Source organism: Nanorana parkeri, unplaced genomic scaffold (genome assembly GCF_000935625.1).
Source record: "Nanorana parkeri isolate BGI_ZX_2015 unplaced genomic scaffold, ASM93562v1 scaffold331, whole genome shotgun sequence".
Lineage (NCBI taxonomy): Eukaryota > Metazoa > Chordata > Amphibia > Anura > Dicroglossidae > Nanorana > Nanorana parkeri.
Window position 1 is genome coordinate 1,101,189 of NW_017306599.1, and position 19,488 is coordinate 1,120,676.

Genomic DNA, 19,488 nt, shown 5'->3' on the forward strand with positions numbered 1-19,488 from the left:
ATAACCAATCATGTGCAAGGAAAAGAATAAAAACTGTACTTTTGCTTAGACACAACTGGATGATTGAAGTCAATAGAGCTTCACCTCATTCACTAAGCTATGGTAAAATTCCCTTGCAAAGTGAACGGCCTATTCGCTTTTAGCTAATCACCCCCATAGAGGCTATGGTGTTCTAGTATAATAATAAGAGACCAAGCTCAGCTCCTGCTCAGCTATTCCCCCAAATATTATCACTACTTTACCCAATAACAGGAGAGCCAGAAATAAGTGTTAGGGGGCAATGCAAAGGAGGTACAGTAGGGGCTACAGCCATCAAACACTTCTGAAAGTGTTGAATACCAAACAGCATGATAGAGGCTACAGTGCTGGAACAGAGTAAAGGTAGGACACATGGGCCACTGAAGAGGAGAGTATAATGGCTTTTCTCCTGCAGCCAAGCTGAAGCCTTACTTTAGCATATATGGCATATGATATTGACTTAAGACAAAATGATTACATTACTGGTTCTCTTTACGTCTGTTTGAGTTTTAGATTAATCCATAATGATATAAAAGACGAAAATCCAGGAAGTAGCCCTACTCACATAAGGTGTGGTCATAGCTTTGTTTCAGAAAAGAGCCTGGAGAAATTAAGGCTGCTTGCCAGTATGTACAGATCTGCAGCCTGGGAAACTTTCGTCAGTGGATCTTACTGATCAACTAGTACAAGCTTTGAGGTGGGTATGAGACGTGATGGGTGAATGTGCTGAGGGTATAAGGGTGCTTGGTTGGGTGTGATTAGTGTATTTGGCTAATTGCGGGATGACCTCACTGTACAGTGTCCTGTATATGACACTACAGGCTGCCCCTTTCTATATCTTGTGCAGTAGGTTACATACTCCATACTATTTCATTCTGAACATTGCGCTCTATGTTGAATACTCCATAACCTTAATAATCACAATATTGACATATTATTTGACAGAATTTATTCACATGACTTGTACTTTAGAATTTCACCTTGATAAATAAAACAAACTTTTGGTAAATGTATAACCTTCAAGTATCCATATCATTAGGTGTAAGCAGCTAAGGCATCTTCACTGTAAAGGTCATGGCAAATTTTGACTTCCTATTAAAAAATCGGTAATTGCATATTAGAATACTCTGGGCTGGGTTTCATGATGCTCTGAAGATGTTATATAGAGGTATGTGCAGACAGCTAAGGATGTATGAGACCAGTGCAGCTACATACACATGATGACAAGTGTTTATTTTTGGAGGAGTTGGCCTTTAAGTCCTGATTCACACCTAGCATTTTGCAGTGCTTTTTCTGCCCTAAAAAACGCAAAAAAAGCCCAAAACAAAATCCTATTTATTTCTATGGCTATGTTCACATCTAAGAATTTTGTCGCTTGTAGCAACATGCCCGTCACTGGAAAAAGTGCATGAGCTTCTTTTTGGCAGATTAAGCGCTTCTTGGCCCCATAGACTTCAATGGAATGCTTTGTTTGTGCGCACATTTTACGTGCGTTTGCTCATTTGCATCAACATGTCTCAATCTGCACACAAAAACGAGCAACTTGATTTATGCACAAAAAAGTGCAAAGTGTGCAGCAAAAACACTATCGCTTAGTTGTGAACCCAGCCTAACTGCTTTGCAGTTGTGTAAGGCCCAACACATTTTGGACAATTTCATGCTCCCAACTTTGTGGAAACAGTTTGGGGATGGCCCCTTCCCGTTCCAACATGACTGCGCACTAGTGCACAAAGCAAGGTCCATAAAGACATGGATGAGAGAGTTTGGGGTGGAGGAACTTGACTGGCCTGCAGAGTCCTGACCTCAACCCAATAGAACACCTTTGGGATGAATTAGAGTGGAGACTGTGAGCCAGGCCTTCTCATTCAACATCAGTACCTGACCTCACAAATGCACTTCTGGAAGAATGGTCAAACATTCCCATAGACACACGCCTAAACCTTGTGGACACCTTCCCAGAAGAGTTGAAGCTGTTATAGCTGCAAAGGGTGGGCCAACTCAATATTGAACCCTACAGACCACAACTGGGATGCCATTAAAGTTCCTGTGTATTTAAAGGCAGGCGTCCCAATACTTTTGGTAATATAATGTATATATAAGCTGCTGAAAAGGACAAATTTTTCAAAGTGTGTGAGGAAATAAATCTGACACATTTTGGGTTATCAAAAACAGCCAATCAGATTCTTCATTTCATCATTTCATGTCACTCTGGAAGAGTTGTTATGGGCAATACAGACTGAAAATTTCTGCTGGCATTTAGGTTTAATATAATCCAAAGCAATCAAGTACATTTTCAGTTCCAATGTTCAATCACTAGAATCCAGCTTATAAAATTATTAGTTATGTATAAAGCATAAAACAGTCACAGACAACAAATAGTTTGGTGGGAGGGGTGAGGGAAACAGACTGGAAGTCATCTAGACAAATTATCAAAAAGCTAAAATGTAACTAATCAATTACCTGCCTCTTGGGAAATCCATCTAATTTAATGTAAGGAGGCAAAGTATATATATAGTGCACTTACACTGCTGTTAAAGCCCAACTCTAGACACAAAGGTGTAGTAGGAATAGGTTGCTACGAAGGTCTGTACCTTAGCTTGGAAGTAGTATGCTATGGAAAAACTTTTGCACAAAGAAAAAAACAAATGTAAGGTCAGCAGAGTTGCCCATAGTGAGAGAAGAAATCACTTTAAAAAGTAGGTATTTATTGGTCATGCAACAGTAAAACATAATGTCAATGCTTTTTGTGACCTCTGAATGGTCACTTCATTAGGGTAGGTTTATATAACACTGAATAGAAGAGAGGAAATAAAAGTAAAAGCTAAGAAAAATTATAGCATGATCCATTTCAAAATGAACCGAGTATGCAAAGGATATTCTTGATGTTTATGGCATTTTAAAAATGTGTAAAATGTTTTATTAATTTTTTTATTATTTTTCTATTAATTATATTAATTTGCTAATAATTTGTAATATGTTCAATAAGATGAATTAATTTTGGATTTGGTAAGTAAATAAAATATCAAGTAAATAAATAGTAATATCAAAAATATTAATAAAATACATAAATGTCATCAATATATAATCAAATGTATATATACCCTAGTTACATTTTGTAATTATATGCTTTAGTTATATTTGGGGGCTTCACATTTAACCGATGCTCGATAGTATGGATTTGTGATTGATTACTCATATAAATTAAAATAAAAACTGATGCTTTATGTGCTTAATAATATAAAAACAAGTTTCTATTTCATGTAATATGTATATTCATTAAAAAAAAAAACTTTTTTCTTGTATGTTATTTATTTCATATTGCTCTATAGGTTTGTTTCCAATGATAAAATAGTATGGATAGATTTCCCAATGGTAATGCGAAAGAGATTCAGGATATTTATGCACAAAGAGTAGAAAATATCTGCAAATGTATACAGATATTGGCTTATAATTAGTGAGTGGACTTTAAGGTGGAGAGTTACAATGTAGGAATGCAAAGCTTGCCTGCGCTACTGAGGTCTGCAGCCTTCTGGGCTGGCCATCAGTGCACATATTGTATTAGCCTGGTGGTGCGCGTTTCACATGCACCGGCTATTTACCCCTCACGGTGAAATTAATGATAGAAGTGAATGAGGATCGAGCCACATTTAATTCATGATTGTCTGTAATTTTTTTAAAGGTTTTATGGTAGGATTGTTAGTTAAATGTGTTATCTTGTATGTCCTTTTTCAATAAAATTATTTTTTTCATGTAACCAACTGACTTGTCCGGATCCCTATATTGACCACTACTAACCCGTCATTCTGTGACGAGTTAATCCCCTTTTCTTTGGGTTGGGGAAATTGTTTGTGCAGAGATCCATATCATATAAGCAATATAGCCCTCCAGAGCTATATCTACTAGTTTTAAGAGTCTCCTAAGCTCTAGTGGGCGAGTTGTAAATGGGCGTCTTACGCCCTGCTTATAATTATTTTATTTTATTTTGTCCATGGGTTCCATTTTGACATATATTTATTTATTTCTATTTTAACTGATCAATTCCTAATGAGGGGAGGTGGCCCTGAAAGCACTCCACGGGGCCCACACGATTTCAAACATATATATACGTTCCTGTCTTGCCATGGTAAGTTTCTCCATCAAACATAGGTAATCTACTTTATGTATCCATTCCGTAATTGTAGGTATCGTAGCAGTATTCCAATATTTAGGGATGAGGAACTTTGCAGCATTCAGTAAGTGCGGTAATAACGATTTCCGATATCTTACGGGTGATGTTTCGGACAGGTGTAGTAGACAAGCCCAAGGGTCATTAGGGGCGGGTTGCCCTGTTATATAGGTAATTAGTTGGGTAACTTGTGTCCAAAAATGTTTAATCTTGGGACAAAACCACCATATATATCCGTGGGTGCCCTCAAGGCCGCATGCGCTCCAGCATTCCGAGGAATGCTACGAATGTATTGCATGGAGGCGATCCGGCATGTAGTACCACCTTGCAAGTAACTTAAATGAGGCCTCTACTACATGGGTACTAATAGAGGATACAGAGTTAAGGCTAAGGAGCCGCTTTTTCAGTGTGCAAGTCAAGGTATTACCCAAATCTACCTCCCATTGGGATATATATCGTGGGCCCAATGGTTCTCATGATGTAGAGATCAGAGGACTAGACTGATTGATGTGAGAGATCAGACCATTTTTTTCATCATTAGCATCTTTTTTTATCATTAAGATACCTAAGAGTTGAGCCAAGTGTGGTTACAATTCAACTCCATCGCACAGGCACCGGAGTGGCATCAACACAAGCCACTAAATGGCTAAAGAAGAAATATGTCAGGGGTGGGAGAAGCATCAAAGAAGATGGCAGTGGCAGTGATGGACAGTGTAGAATTGTCATCGCTCCTGGAGGGGAATACTCAGTTTGCCATAATGTGTGCATATTTGCAGATTGTGGGAAATGGTGCACCAGCCCTACCCAAGCCAGAGTTCTGCTTTAACACTTCTGGGTATGTGAAAGTGGGTTAGAAATTACTTCAGATATCATATGCAAACTTTTCTGAATTTTATTGAGCTCAAACATGGAATCTACTGTCTTTCTGCATCATGTAAAGTAGAAGAAATCGGCACATTATGCAAAAGACAACCATAATAAAGTCAATTAAATTGGGCCTTGATAATAAGCGTACTGCTACAAACTTTCTGGCACATGTAAATGAGAAATAGATTACAAATATACCGTTTATAAAATTATTAGGTATTATGTAACACAAAACAAACAGACAAGATATGGTGAGGTTGGAGGTGGGAGGGAAACAGACTGGAAGCCATCTAGACAAATTAATCGAATACCTAAAATGTAAGTAATCAATTAGCCATCTCTTAGGGAAAAAGTATAGTGAAAGCAAACCAACTAGTTTACTAAGGCCAGGAGTATTAAGCCAAGGGCAGTAACCCACTGAATTTACTGTTTGCGTCACGTTGAATGGGGCAAGTGAATTGCATTTGCGTGAAAACATTATGCAGCTTCACTTTCTAGCAGGTCTGATAATGTTTCACTTCTACCTTCAATGTCAGATTTGTATTGCTCAATCTATTATCACATATTGGACCATCTTCCTGGATTTGCTGTGATTATTGTAGCAGGTATGTGTATAATGTAACAGAGATTGTGCTCCAGATATATATATATTTTTGTTGTACACATAAATCTTGACTATACACAGAGTAAGTTGATTTTGTTCAAGCTGCAACACTGACAAACATAACATTCGTTACCACGGTTCTTACAAGAACTAGTAATAAGGCAGCGGAGTCACATGGGCATATGATCAATGCATGCAATGTTTAGAATCACACGTCTTCAAGGCAATATTGTCAATACTACTTTGGTGGTGCATGTTACTGAGTGACGATCCAGGTGCCAGGAAGAAAAAGACAACTGTAATTGCTATCTTAGTGGGGCTTGGGGTCTTCTTTGTCATATAATATTATAGTCAAAGGTATTATTGGCAAAAACAATGTTCAATCTAGGAGTCAGGAGGTGCTCTCAAGAAGGCAGGGAACATGTACTTTTTTGGCAGCAAAAAGCTAGGCTCCACCTGTAAAGCTTTCTAGCTGCTCTGATACCTGGTTAACTTGATCTGCTCTGATTACCTGGTTAACTTGATCGGATCTGCTTAACAGGTACATATCCTAAGAATAATTTGTATCAGTAAACAAATGAAAATATTTTTCCAAATTCGCAAAACCTGAACACTACTCAAAAGCAGACATAAATGACCAACCTTGTAGTTCCCAAACCTCCTGTATTTTCAGATCACATTTCCAAGCATTGTCAACAGTCTTTAATGATACCCAAAAACCCATTAGTTTGCATGTTACGGGAAGTCAGCTCTTGTTTATTAATAATGCTGTATTTTACAACCTTCCTTTGTGGGTCAATGATTAATTACACATCCAGCTGATGTTTAATAAAAAAAATATGCAGTGTGCCTGCAAAATGTATTTGCTTCACTTTTGCTTTGACTGTGTATCTTGTGCCTTATCCCATATAAAGTAAAATGTGGTTTCTACCAGTTATTATCCATTTATGAAGATAATATTTTAATGCATGCAATGCTTTATTTTGCTTTGACAATTGCATCTATTAGACTTAAAAAATAGTTTAGAAAGGAACAGTCTGAGTTGCAACAAAAACCTTTCAAGGGAGGGAAAATGCAGACAAATGTCATTTGAGGAACCTAGATAAATGAGACCTATTGTTTACACTGAACTGAATAACCAATGTATCAATAAGAAAACACATTTGTAACTTAGCCCTAAACATAATGATGTGGAGAAGGAGGCTGTAGCTGGTTTTTAATGAGGAAGTGCCATGATTAAAGGAGAACTATGAGGTGAGTGCTTTTCACTCACCTCATAGTTCTAGGCGACCTGTGACAATGAGACTGTCACAGGTCGGCTAGAACTATGAGGGGAGTGCTTTTCACTCCCCTCATAGTTCTAGCCGACCTGTGACAGTCTCATTGTCACAGGTCGGCTAGAACTATGAGGGGAGTGCTTTTCACTCCCCTCATAGTTCTAGCCGACCTGTGACAGTCTCATTGTCACAGGTCGGCTAGAACTATGAGGGGAGTGCTTTTCACTCCCCTCATAGTTCTAGCCGACCTGTGACAGTCTCATTGTCACAGGTCGGCTAGAACTATGAGGGGAGTGCTTTTCACTCCCCTCATAGTTCTAGCCGACCTGTGACAGTCTCATTGTCACAGGTCGGCTAGAACTATGAGGGGAGTGCTTTTCACTCCCCTCATAGTTCTCCTTTAAGGTCTCTATGCCTTCATGTGCTTGGCAGCACAAGCAATTTATGGTGCAAGAAAGTTAGGTGTGGTTGATTCAAATGTCCTTCAAAAACTCAGGGCAGCGCTATGGGGAACACCAAACTCGTGCACAAAATTGGCATGGTATAATTTTATGTGAGGCATTCTTATCATCCTAACAGAGTAATTATTAATTTCAGATCACTTTTTTTTTTTGTTCTCTGACAGACCCATAGGCATCCACAACTCTCTTTCATGGCATGATGACACCGCGTTCCAGGCATTTGCATGCATTTTTGATGTGTTTTTGATGCGTTTGCATGCGTTCCAGAGCAGATAAAATAGGGCTTGCTGCAGTTTTTTCACCTGCTCTGGACCTGCTCTGGATCTGCACGCTGCCATGTGAACTGGACCAAAAAATACCATTGGAATACATTGGACGCAGTTTTGATCCGGTCTGCAACTGCTCTGCTCTGCACCTGCTCCGCCCTTGGTGTGAACAAGGCCTAAGGGGCTGATTTACTAAAGATAAATCGGCTGTTCACTTTGCACAGGGAATTGTACTTTGCAAGGGAATGTTCCCTTGCCTTTTCCCTGCTCACTGCCATCATCCAATCATGTGTAAGCAAAAATACATTATTATTTTTTTTTAACTTTCATGGCATGTAATTGGGTATTCTTTGCAAAGTGAATCTGCACCTCATTCACTAAGTTAAGGGACACCTTCCCATTTTTCCCTCTCAGCTTTGATACAAGTGTGGTGCAGTGGGTCACAGATGTTCACATACCCATAAAATTAAGCATTCATGAGTAAGTAAGTGTTGCAGAAGTACACAGTATCTTGTGGCAGGACTAACAGTATATAACATCTGATCATCATCCACTATCTATGGTCATTTGACAAACAAAACATCTATGAACTACTTCCCCCCAAAATACGAACATCATACCAAGGCCAAAATGGTAAACCTGAGAATATACCTATATTATCTATACCTATATAATGTAAATATACCAAAGACAACATTTTAGCCCCCAGTATGCAGAAGCCTATTTAGTACAGCAAAATTACTCACCCCCAAACATGTGTACATAGAAAGCACATTTGTGATTGGCTCCACATTTCCACAGACACTGTAACATTAGGATAACATCAGTCTATGGAAAGAGGTTACCTTACCCCTGGAGGATTGTCTGCATAAAACAGCATGCATTCACAGACCTAATGCCTAAAATATCTCCTGTATTTATAGCACAGCATGCGCCGGTTTAGCCATGCTGAGCCGCTGACAATTTGCCCTGTGCAGCTAAGTAATAATTTTGCTGAACCAACTGAATAGAAAATAAAGCTGCCTCTTTATTGCTAACAAACTTGTAAAGTCAAAGAAAAAAATCAATTTATGTGCTTACACATTACAGAGTGCCTTTAATTTGAATTAGAAAGAAATAAAGGATGTAAAATATTAAAACAGACAACTGCGTTCCCGCTGTTCATAGCCATCTCCAGCAAGGATAATGTTCCCATTTGCTCATGTGGATTATTTTAACTCCTTTCTGGCTGCAAAATAGTAGTGCTGGCACCTCGAAGGGTTAAGCTGAGGAGGCTCAGACTGACAATTGCACGTTTGTATTGTCAGTGCTGTATATCACTGTGAGCTATAGACCATATTAGCAAAAAGAACTGAATTATATTGCATTCATGATGCAATTAAACACTTCACTAGGAATCAATGTAAAACTGATGAGGCCTGAAAGTAGTGCATATGGCTCAGAACATTATAAAACATTACCTTCACTCAAATCCTTTTCAGTAGCAATTTAAATCTTCATACAGTTACTGCTGCCAATGGTAAACCATCTCCTGATTCATAACAATGCCGGCTAACAAATGGCTTTTTTTTGTTAACTTAAATGTATTCAACTACTAAATTACCCATGAAACTGGAATAGCTGACAAGAGTAATCGGAATTATTATTAGCTCGGCAAGTATTCTGCATTAGCCAATTTAAAAAGCACGGCTCACAGGCAGAGACCAGTTAGAAGAAGGCAGGGTGTTAAATGACTGCAATAGTTCTTCATTTTACTGCTGCTCGAGTTAAAGGTCGAGCGATAGAAATTACATATGACTGCAAACACAGGGAAGGTATTTGTCTTTCCCTTCAAATCAGGTCAGCTATAAGCATGAAAACATTTGGAATTCAATCTGATTCTGTGTCATATCACAAAGGATAGTGTTTAAACTGCCCTGCCCTCTGCACAATACCAACCTTTTCTTTATTTAAATTTTCTGCATATGCTTTTTTTTCAGCTGCTGACTTGCTGCAGTAAGGGCTGATATGCCATGGCCTAATTTTTGTTATATACATAGGAATGTCTTCTAAAATGAAAAAGTATATTCAGAATAACAATATCTGTGTTTTTTGTCCAACTTGTATATTAAAAAAAGAAAACTGGTCTTTTGAACTAACACCAGTAAGCACCATCATTTAATTGAACTGTCACTGTGCTGCTCATTTGTTTAGTCTGATAAAGTGATCCATTAAGCTATGTTGGAATACACCAATCTGCTGGATGTTTTTTCCACCAGAATTTTTCTCTTTTTTTGTTCACATTGTGGGGCAAATTGTTTATAAGTAGGAAGAAACATAACAGAAAACTCAAATAAAGCAGGTCTGGAGGATTGTCTAGTAATTTAAATTATTGCCTTTATTGCCCATATGCCCTTGCTACAAATCTGCCCAATTTCCTGCAAATCTTGAACCTGACAGATTAATCCACTTATTTCTAGTTAACATTTATCAGCTTCTTCATATGGAGCTTGTGGGGACTGAAAAATGAGCAGGCCATCCCAGAACTAACATACCGTATATACATTATTGTGCTGAAAAATGCCCCCCTCGGCTTATACTCGAGTCAGCGTCTCGAGAACTGAGACGCTGGTCAGGTTTCTTCTTACTTACCTCGCCGAGCGTCGCGTCACTGCTGCTCCGGTGGGCGGCGCTCCGAGCGGGGTCATCTGGCAGTCTCTGGGTCCTAATTTAGGTGGCCGGAGACTGCCAGATGACCCCGCTCGGAGCGCCGCCCACCGGAGCAGCAGTGACGCGACGCTCGGCGAGGTAAGTAAGAAGAATGATGTCAGCGAGAGCCGTGTGTCACAGACTGTCAGGAGCTGTGGCGGAACGGGCGGTGGAGCGCAGTGTCCGTGAGCGGGTGCCTACACCGTGCCCGTGTGGAAAAGGAGTGTTGGGAACACTCGTCAATGTGCAGGCCGTGGTGAGCTGTGGCTAGCGACGCGTTTCGAAGGGTAACCCTTCTTTTTCAAGTGTACAGGGAGAGAACTTGGTGGGAAGTGGAGGTTTTTGAATTCTGGGGTTGGGGAGGGGCCAGATACATGTGGGCGGGGCTGCAAACAACGAGGATGAAGCCTCTAGACGATGTGAGGGAATGTATGGGCGGAGTTGGGGTGGAATATGGTGTTGATAGGCTGGCGGGGGCCTGAACGTAGGTGGGAGCAGCTGGATTGAGCCGTACTTCGGGTTGGGGCGGGGTTTGAAACAGAAAGCAATTGTGAGTGAGGGGGCGTTGGAAGGGTAGGGTATGGTGGGATTTTCGTCGCGATTTACGTCGTGATTTTCCGTGGGATGGAGGGAGGGGATTGGTTCTCTACTGTGTGGGGGAGACGGTAGAGGTGTACGGGGTGACGTTGTGCTGGGCGTGGTCAGCCTCCTGACGGGGTTGGGACTTGGGTGTTCCGTTGCTGGGGGAACAGCCCGAGTGGGAGTCCTGGGCGGGAGGGTTGAAGAGGGCGGAAGGGTGGCTGGGTAGGGCTGGTGGGTAGTGGCAGGGTGCAGGGATGATGGAAGTGAAATGTACTTCCTCTTGGGATCATTCCATACCAATCTCGTGATGCGTTTGGAAGGGTGGGAAAGGAGAGGCATAAGTGGTAGTGGGTATTGGGTGTTTGTGCGGGTTGCAGTTTTCCATGTGAATACTTTGTTTTCTGCGTAGTCTGTTAAGTCTCTCTCTCTGTAGTTTTTTATATTTGGCCAAGAAGATGTTTTTCTTGTTTGCTGTCTGATTCCTGTTTAAGGTGGAGGACCATTTATGATAAAGTGGTGTGGTGCCGAACGTGTTGGAAATGTTGTTCTTTAATGTATCTATTTCAGAAGTAAGTTTCTGTAGTTTCCTTTCTCTTTGCTCTATTAGCACTTCGATCCATTTAGTGGTGCCGAACTCTGCTACCCACTGCCATTTTTTCTTCAGATCGTCGTCGAGAAAGTCACAGTCTTTGGTGATCCGTAACCCTCTCGGCGTGATCTTGGATTCTAAGTATTTCTGTAGGAATTTGATATCCCACCATTGTGTATTCTTGTCAAAGGATAGGTTTTGTAAGTGAAGGAAGAGTTTCCTCAGAGCCATTTCCTGTGTTTTGGTGTTAGGTTGAGGATGGAGGGAAAGGAGGGAGGGGATATTGGAATGTGCCCGTGAGGACGTTTGGGTGGTGGTTTTGGTCTTCATGGGGCAGTTTGGGTGGGGGGAAAGGGGGGGTCCCAACGAGCTGCTGTGGGGCAAATTTACCACCGGTAACACCCACGAAGTGGGTGTGCAAGCAATGAAAAATTAGAAGAGTTTTGTCCCGCGTAAATGATCTGTATGTAGCCCTGTACTATGGATCATTTAACCCATTCATGTTAGCAGAGGATCATTGTAAATGTATTGTTGCAGGCACTCTATATGTACATGTACTATATACTACATATAGAATGCACTGAACAATACATTTACAATTATCCTCTGCTAATATGAATGGGTTAAATGATCCGTAGTACATGATATGTAGCCCTGTACCCCCTTTTCCACTTACAGAGCTAGGTTATTGTTTTTCTTTGAAATAAATATTCATGTAATTTTATTGGTATCTATCTTCATTTTGTACATTTACCAGTAGCTGCCTCATTTCCCACCCTAGGCTTATACTCGAGTCAATAATTTTTCTTTGTGGTAAAATTAGGTACCTCGGCTCATATATTCGGGTCGGCTTATACTCGACTCATATCTGGTCATGGACTGTGAATTTGCAGGTTGGATCAGTTTGTTCAATTGGTTACATCATGGTGCCAACTATTCCAATGGTGTAGATTTGATATTGTGTCCCCTACTATGGGGATATAGTGGTAGATGGCTCGCTGGATATAGTGGTAGATGGCTCGCTTGAATTTTCCAGAGAAGGAGAAACTCCATACACTGATGAAAGCTGAATTTAAAGGAGAACTATGAGGTGAGTGCTTTTCACTCATCCTCATAGTTCTAGCCGACCTGTGACAATGAAACTGTCACAGGTCAGCTTAGTAGATCGGGAAGTGAGCGAACACATACTGGCGTTCGCTCACACCTCGATCCTGTCACGGCAGAGAACCGTGGGGGAGGGTCTGGTACAGCTGGGGGAGGGGGCGGGTACAGCTGGCTCTGAGCTTAGGGTGACGGGATGACGCTAGTTTGTGTCCTCCCGTTACCCTTAGGAGAACTATGGGGAAAAGCCCTAACCCCATAGTTCTCCTTTAAGTAATTCTTTAGCTGGTCAGGTGTCACTAGTTATAGGATTGTATTTCCAATATAGGCCTTAAAGGGGATCTTTACCCCCTTTCACTAAAAATCATATCAGCATTTAGTTCTGCATGCTAATATGAAATCTTACAGTCTGTAGCCCCTACCACCTTTGGTCTGTCTATTTTTCTCATGGATGTCCTAAGTCCTACACCCTCTCTCCCAGTTCAGAAGTTACAATAAAGTTTCATCAGCATCACAGCTATGCCCTGGATGTCAGCTTTGTCAGTCACTAGAGGGGCAGCTGGTTGCTAAAATCCCCTAGGCAGGCTATGGAAGACCTGTCCACCCAGCGGCTCCTTCGGGGGTGAGCGCTACAAGTTGTTAGTTACACAAACATGTTTTCATTTTACTTACAGTTTCTTGTTTTCTACTTCCTGGTTCTCTTTGGCACAAATGATGTAATTATGCCCAAGCATTGCATCCTGGGAAGGTTACATTAGCAGAGCATTCCTGGGAATTCTCATCTGTAATCTCAGGAGATCTCAGGGAAGGCATTTTCCTCCTCTGAGAAGATGTGCATGGTCACCTGTCCTAGTCAGATGTGCTAGAGTTACATGCAGTTAAGGGAGATCTAGTAACCTGCCCTGTGAAAAGAATGGGGAGGAAAAGAAAAATAAGGTCTGCAAAGAATAAAAAGCCTGCAATTATCTACAAGTATGTGTTTGTAGATTGTCATTACTGAACATTTCTTAAGGTGTATTTGTTGTTATTTTGATGATATGGTTAAAGTTCCTCTTTAATAAAAGAAGCAACTCACCTAGGAATTTCTCCAGTAAATTAAGTATATAGCCCAACCCTAGCCAAATCTTTGTTTTAGTTTTGAATAGAAGAGTAAGAGTCAAACTTTCTGTCCTGTTTACTGCTGTTTTGGTCCCCACTGGGAAGATCTCCCTTCATTTCCTGTCTGGCTGACACCAAGACAAGAATTAGAGGTGCTGGTGTCTCTGGCACAAGAAGGCACAGAGAGCAATAAAAACCCAACAGCCATTCTAAATCTTCTCCACTTTACAAAATAAATGTGTTTTTGTTTCTGTCACTGTCCCCATCAGGAGATAACTCTTCTATTTCTGTCTTTGTTACATTCTGTCACCAAGACAAGAAGTATGGGTAAATCCCCCACATATAACACAAACAATGAAAACTGCTGTGTGGCAGGGCAGTGTAAATCACAGAAATGGATGAACACAAATACAAATCCTTTGGCAGCAGAGAAAGCTCCCTTATACAGTACGTATTCCATTTGTTCATTAGGTGTTTGCTTTGTGTTCAACTTTAAATCAGTAATGATCTGTTGATGGAGCAATGAGACACAACTGCAACTATATGCTGAGCAAGGAAGGAATTTTGGACAACGATGCCCATCAGCAGAACCTGTGTGCTTGCCTTTGTTAACATGGTGTCAAATCACTGCATGAGCTATTTTATGTGTTTGCTACGTTATTGCATTCAATTCAAAATATTGCAGAGGTGTGGAATTGTCCTTTAACCATGAGAAGGCTTTTTTTTCTCATAAATTCTTGCATGTTTTCACAATAACCCATGCATTAAAGTGATATTATTATCAAAAGGTTTTTAAGCTATTTCAAATGCTGATTAAATCACTTACAATGGATGCTGCTCTTTGATGTTTAAAGGCTTAGTTTTCAGCTGGTCCCCTGAGCACCGGCTCTGATATCTTGTATTTGGGTGGCTCTCTTCCCTTGCAGGGTCGAATGGAGGCACCTTTATGTGTGTTAGTAAACTGTGTGTCTCCACAAACACACACACGCAGCAAGGCAAGTCACTCCCCCTTGATCCCTGATCCCCCCTTCTCATTCCTGCTTTCTCCAAGCTAGTAGATGAACAGGAAGTTTAGGGAAGTGGAGATGAGAGCGGAAGCCAACTGTTCTGAAAAATGATGGCTGTAAGTGCTTGGGCAAAAAAATTAAGAAATACTTAGCTGGGCAATGCATATTTGTTTGATCTGGATTCATTATTGAAAAAGTTTGAGAGTTTAAGACTACTTTAATTTTTGTAAATTGACATTCACATACAAAATACAACAAACATGTAAAATATATGTGGTAAGCAAAGCTAATCTGAGCAATATTTGTAACTTAAAAACACAATTTAAAATACTACATGAGCTATGCATTAGTGTACTGATCCTTATATGTGTAAAAACCTGAACCCTGTTTTATCTGCTGGTGGATCTCTGTTTTGTGACTTGTTGGAGGTGTACTAGTACTTCCTGTGTGTACATTGTACATTATTTATTACATTTGTAATACGTGGATATATACTGTCTTCGTTGTTAGTTGCTCTTACTATCACTTGCCACATGTTGCTTTTACTGTTTCATTATTTTATATAGCTTAACTGTATTTATATATTCTCTTTGGGCAATTAAACGTCATTTCCATATCTCTGATTCAGAATCATCTCAGTGAAGTCCCTGTCTTGGAAGGGATTCCAGTGTGGGCATCCATCCTTTCAAGGTGTCACTTGTTAAAAAATGATATGCATTAGAACAAAGGCTGGTTTACTAATGATAGGCTGACCATATGTCCCGTTTTAAACTTAACAGTATTGTTATTTCTTAATTTTTCCACTGTTGTTTCTTTTAAAAAGTCAATTTTGTCCTGTTTTCCTTCTTTCTTTCCTTAGGAGTGTGATCTGAGTCTGTGCGCCTCCTTAATTAAACTGGCTGGCTGCATTGATATAAATGTTAAGACAACTGCGGCCAGCCTTAACTTCTACATCCATGCGGCCAGCCGGTCTCATTAAGGAGGCGAAAAGAGCGCACTCCTAAGAAGTCTCCGCTGGCGCTCATTCTTCCTCCACGGCAGCACTGACTGGGAGGAAGTCACGTATAGGCGCACAGAGCGCACTCTATACGTAACTTCCTCCCAGTCAGTGCTGCCGCAGAGGTACAATAAGCGCTGGCGGGGACATTATATGATCAACAGCACAGTTTTTTTCCGGCAGGGCAGTGCTCCAGAGTGTTAAGAAATCTCAAGGCTAATGACATAGTTCTCTGCTCCTCAGACTGACACAATGAAAGGATATGAGGCAGAATATTATTATCATTATACAGGATTTATATAGCACCAACAGTTTGCGCAGCGCTTTACAATATAAAGGTGCCCATACACTGTACGATTATCGTCCGAAATTCGCGGGAAATCCCGCGATCGTATGATAATCGCAAAGTGTATGTAAGGCGTGCGACCGTTTTTACTGTACGATCGCACATCTTCCGTCGAACAAGCAGGCTGGAAAACCCGCCGAGAATCGTATGATTCTCGGCGGGTTAGTGGCGTGCTTGTTCGACAACTGCTGAACGGGCCGGTTTGCATACGCGCACACTGCCCGTTCAGCATTGCAGTCATCGGAAGCCCGCCCCGCTTGCGATGATCGCAAGTACGATCTGCCTGTCCATGATGGGCAGATCGTACGTTTTTTAAATTGCTTTACAACCAAGGGTGCCGTGATCTTGGTGCATCTCACATCACGTAAAAAGACACACCAGCCTCTTGGGTGCACCAAGGAGGTGCTCATTGTTTCTGTGCGTGCATGCTTGCATATGGACACGCTGGCGGACAATGTGGCCTCCGAATCCAAAACAGCATAAAAATTAATTTTGTCCAAAACTTTATGCTGTACACTTCTACTATATTGTCATAAAACGTTTGTTATCATCTTTTTCGTTCTGTTTTTGCTATCCCAAAGTCTCGTTTTTGGCTCAAGGAAATATGGTCAGCCTACTAATGAACATGTGAGCCACACCTCTACATTTGTTTCATCCACAGCTGGATGATTTATATAAATATTTATTTTGCCTAGAGCAACCAATTAGATTCCAGCTGTCCTTCCCAAAGCGCAGGTTACAAAATATTAAGGGCTTAACCACAGGGATTTTGCAGCAACAGAGCTACCTAGTACAGCTAGAGCTGCCTTGCCTACTACATACTAATGATTTGTATTGTGTTTTGCAATTATTAAACATCCACAATGAACTCTACAGGCAGTACATTGGTAAATTTGCTCCAACAATCCTTTATGCAGTTACGTAGCCTAAGGAAGTCCTGTATCAATGAATACTGGAAACATACTTGCAGTTGTTGCAAATGCTAGTAAGGTTTGGCAGGAAGAAATGAAAGTATAATGATGAAAACCCAGATTTGCTCCCATGATATAGTTTCCAGGGGTTTTAACATTAATAAAAGTAATTACACCCTTTATGAATGCTACCAACTTGAAACATAATGGAATGGAAACTTGAAGTAAAAAGAAACAACACATACACACACTAAGGAAAGAAAAAATAAGAAAAGCCTTAATTTTAAATTTAAAAAAACCCTACTCTATATACTAAAGAGAGGATTAAATAATTTGAGAGGGTCTTCTTTCTTTACTATGCTGCACTATTCTTCCTCCTGATTATATAACCCTTTAGTTAAAGTGGAATGCCAACCAAAACTTATTATCTGAAAAGTCAGGAAATGTTATAACTACTGTCAGGGTTTAAAGGAGAACTATGGGGTAAGTGTTTTCCCCATAGTTCTCCTAAGGGTCACAGGAGGACACAAACTAGAGTCCTCCCGTGACCCAAAGCTCAGCTCGCGGTATTCTGAGACCGCCGCAGCCGGGATGGATCCCGACATTACTGTCGAGATCCACCCAGCTGCGTGATTAACAGTTGGCTCTGCCTATCTAGAGGCAGAGCCAGCTGTACCCGCCCTCTCCCCGTCCGTTTCCCCAGTCAGTGCTGGAGGATGGGAGTGGGGAATCCCTGAGAGAGCCTTGGGTGACAGTCACGGCTCTCTGCAGGGACATGATCGAGAAGTGAGTGAGCGATGATATGTGTTCTCTCACTTCCCGATCTATTGAGCCGACGTGTAACAGTTTCATTGTCACACGTCGGCTCGAACTATGAGGCTGAGTGATTTTCACTCACCTCATAGTTCTCCTTTTTTCTCTTGGAGTAAGGCCCACTGTCAGGTGTTTTTTTCAACTATTTAACTGTAGCCTGTTGGAGAGATTTCCCTTGATTTTCTGTGCCAGAGAAAGAAGTGAGAGGAAACCCATCAATTTCCTATTTCTGTTTTGGTGACAACTCAAAGTTTTGGATTTCCCATCATTTTCAGTCCCAGTGATAACAGTCACAAAGAAGTGGTGAAAGGGTCAAACTCCTCAGCTGGCATACAGACAGCAATAAAAACTTGACAGATGTTCTAGCCCTTCTCTACTCTATCCAAAACAAATTTAGGTTTACATACACTTCAATCAACGTCAGCACTGAAGAGAGTTACCCCCACTGGCACAGGAACTGGAGGTTTGATTTCACTAGTGATAAAAATCTCACAGGGGTTCTAGCCTTTCCACATTCCATCCCAAACTAAAAAGCTTTAGGAGGCATTTCACTTTGAAGATGATAGAGCTTGCCTTTCAGACCTTCTAGCCCAAAATAAATTATTCTCAAGAGATTAATAAAAACTAAACAGAGAATGGAATTCTGTGACATTCCCATGCTCCAGGTACCCTGAAGTCATTGCCTGCATTCACTCAATAAGATGCATAAAGACACAGCAACCATATAAAAAAAAGTCACTCAAACACACAGGATTTCAAATATATCTTTCTTTATGAGATGGCCATTGTTGGCTAGTAATACATAAGAAAAGCATGTGATGATACAATGAAACAAGAAGCAGCCCATGGCCTCCTTCTATTTTGCCACTATAGGGCTCTGGCCATTTGGTCTTTTTACCACAGAGGCCTAAAAACATAAAGCGATTGCACCCACCCCCACATTACCAGTTCCTGGGCCCCTGTTTCTATAGTGGGACAAATATACTGGTCTTATACATATCACATTCCACTAAACAAGGAACTAAGAGAAAATGACGATTCATAACGTCCCCTGGCAGAGGAAAATAAACAGCATCCCTTTAACAGTATGTAATACTACATCATCTTTTCTCTTCCTATTTCAGTTTTGTTAGCAAAGCAGCACAATGTTTATACTAGTGGGTATAACATTTGCCAGAACAATTACAGTATGACAAATGGCACATCAGTGTAATCCATCAATTTAGCCAAGACAGGAATCCTTTACTCGGGATGCCCATTAATTCCAGGCTCCAATCTCTGGGGCCCCATGCGTTAGTATCCATGACAACATGGAAGACGCCTTGCAAGAATGCCATCTCTCTGTGAAAGATGTGCATGTTTATTTACAGCTTTGCATGTCACCTCTGACATTTGCATATTATTCTTGTTTAAAAGGGAAATCAAAGGTTGAGTTGTACATACAATAACAGGCTAATAGCTGGCTTTCCTTAATGTGGCACAGCCAGTGATATCAATGTGAAAACATGTGTTTAACTGAATGACCTTGAAATACTGTAGTGCTTAGCTGAATGCTCTTCTAATGTGCCAATATGTCTATTCGTTATATAGATGGAACATTTTTTCCAATAATTCCCAGTCTAAATGTATCCCTTTAGACACATGAAAGGAATGGTTTACTTTTAGACTGAACACATTAATACCATAGTCTCAGTCCTC

General features: G+C 40.7%; 1 protein-coding gene across 1 annotated transcript in view; it reads right to left on the reverse strand.

Annotated features, from left to right (window-relative positions):
- CUX2 (cut like homeobox 2) overlaps positions 1-19,488 on the reverse strand; it is a 337,894-nt gene that overhangs the window by 228,981 nt on the left and 89,425 nt on the right. The window lies entirely within an intron of this gene.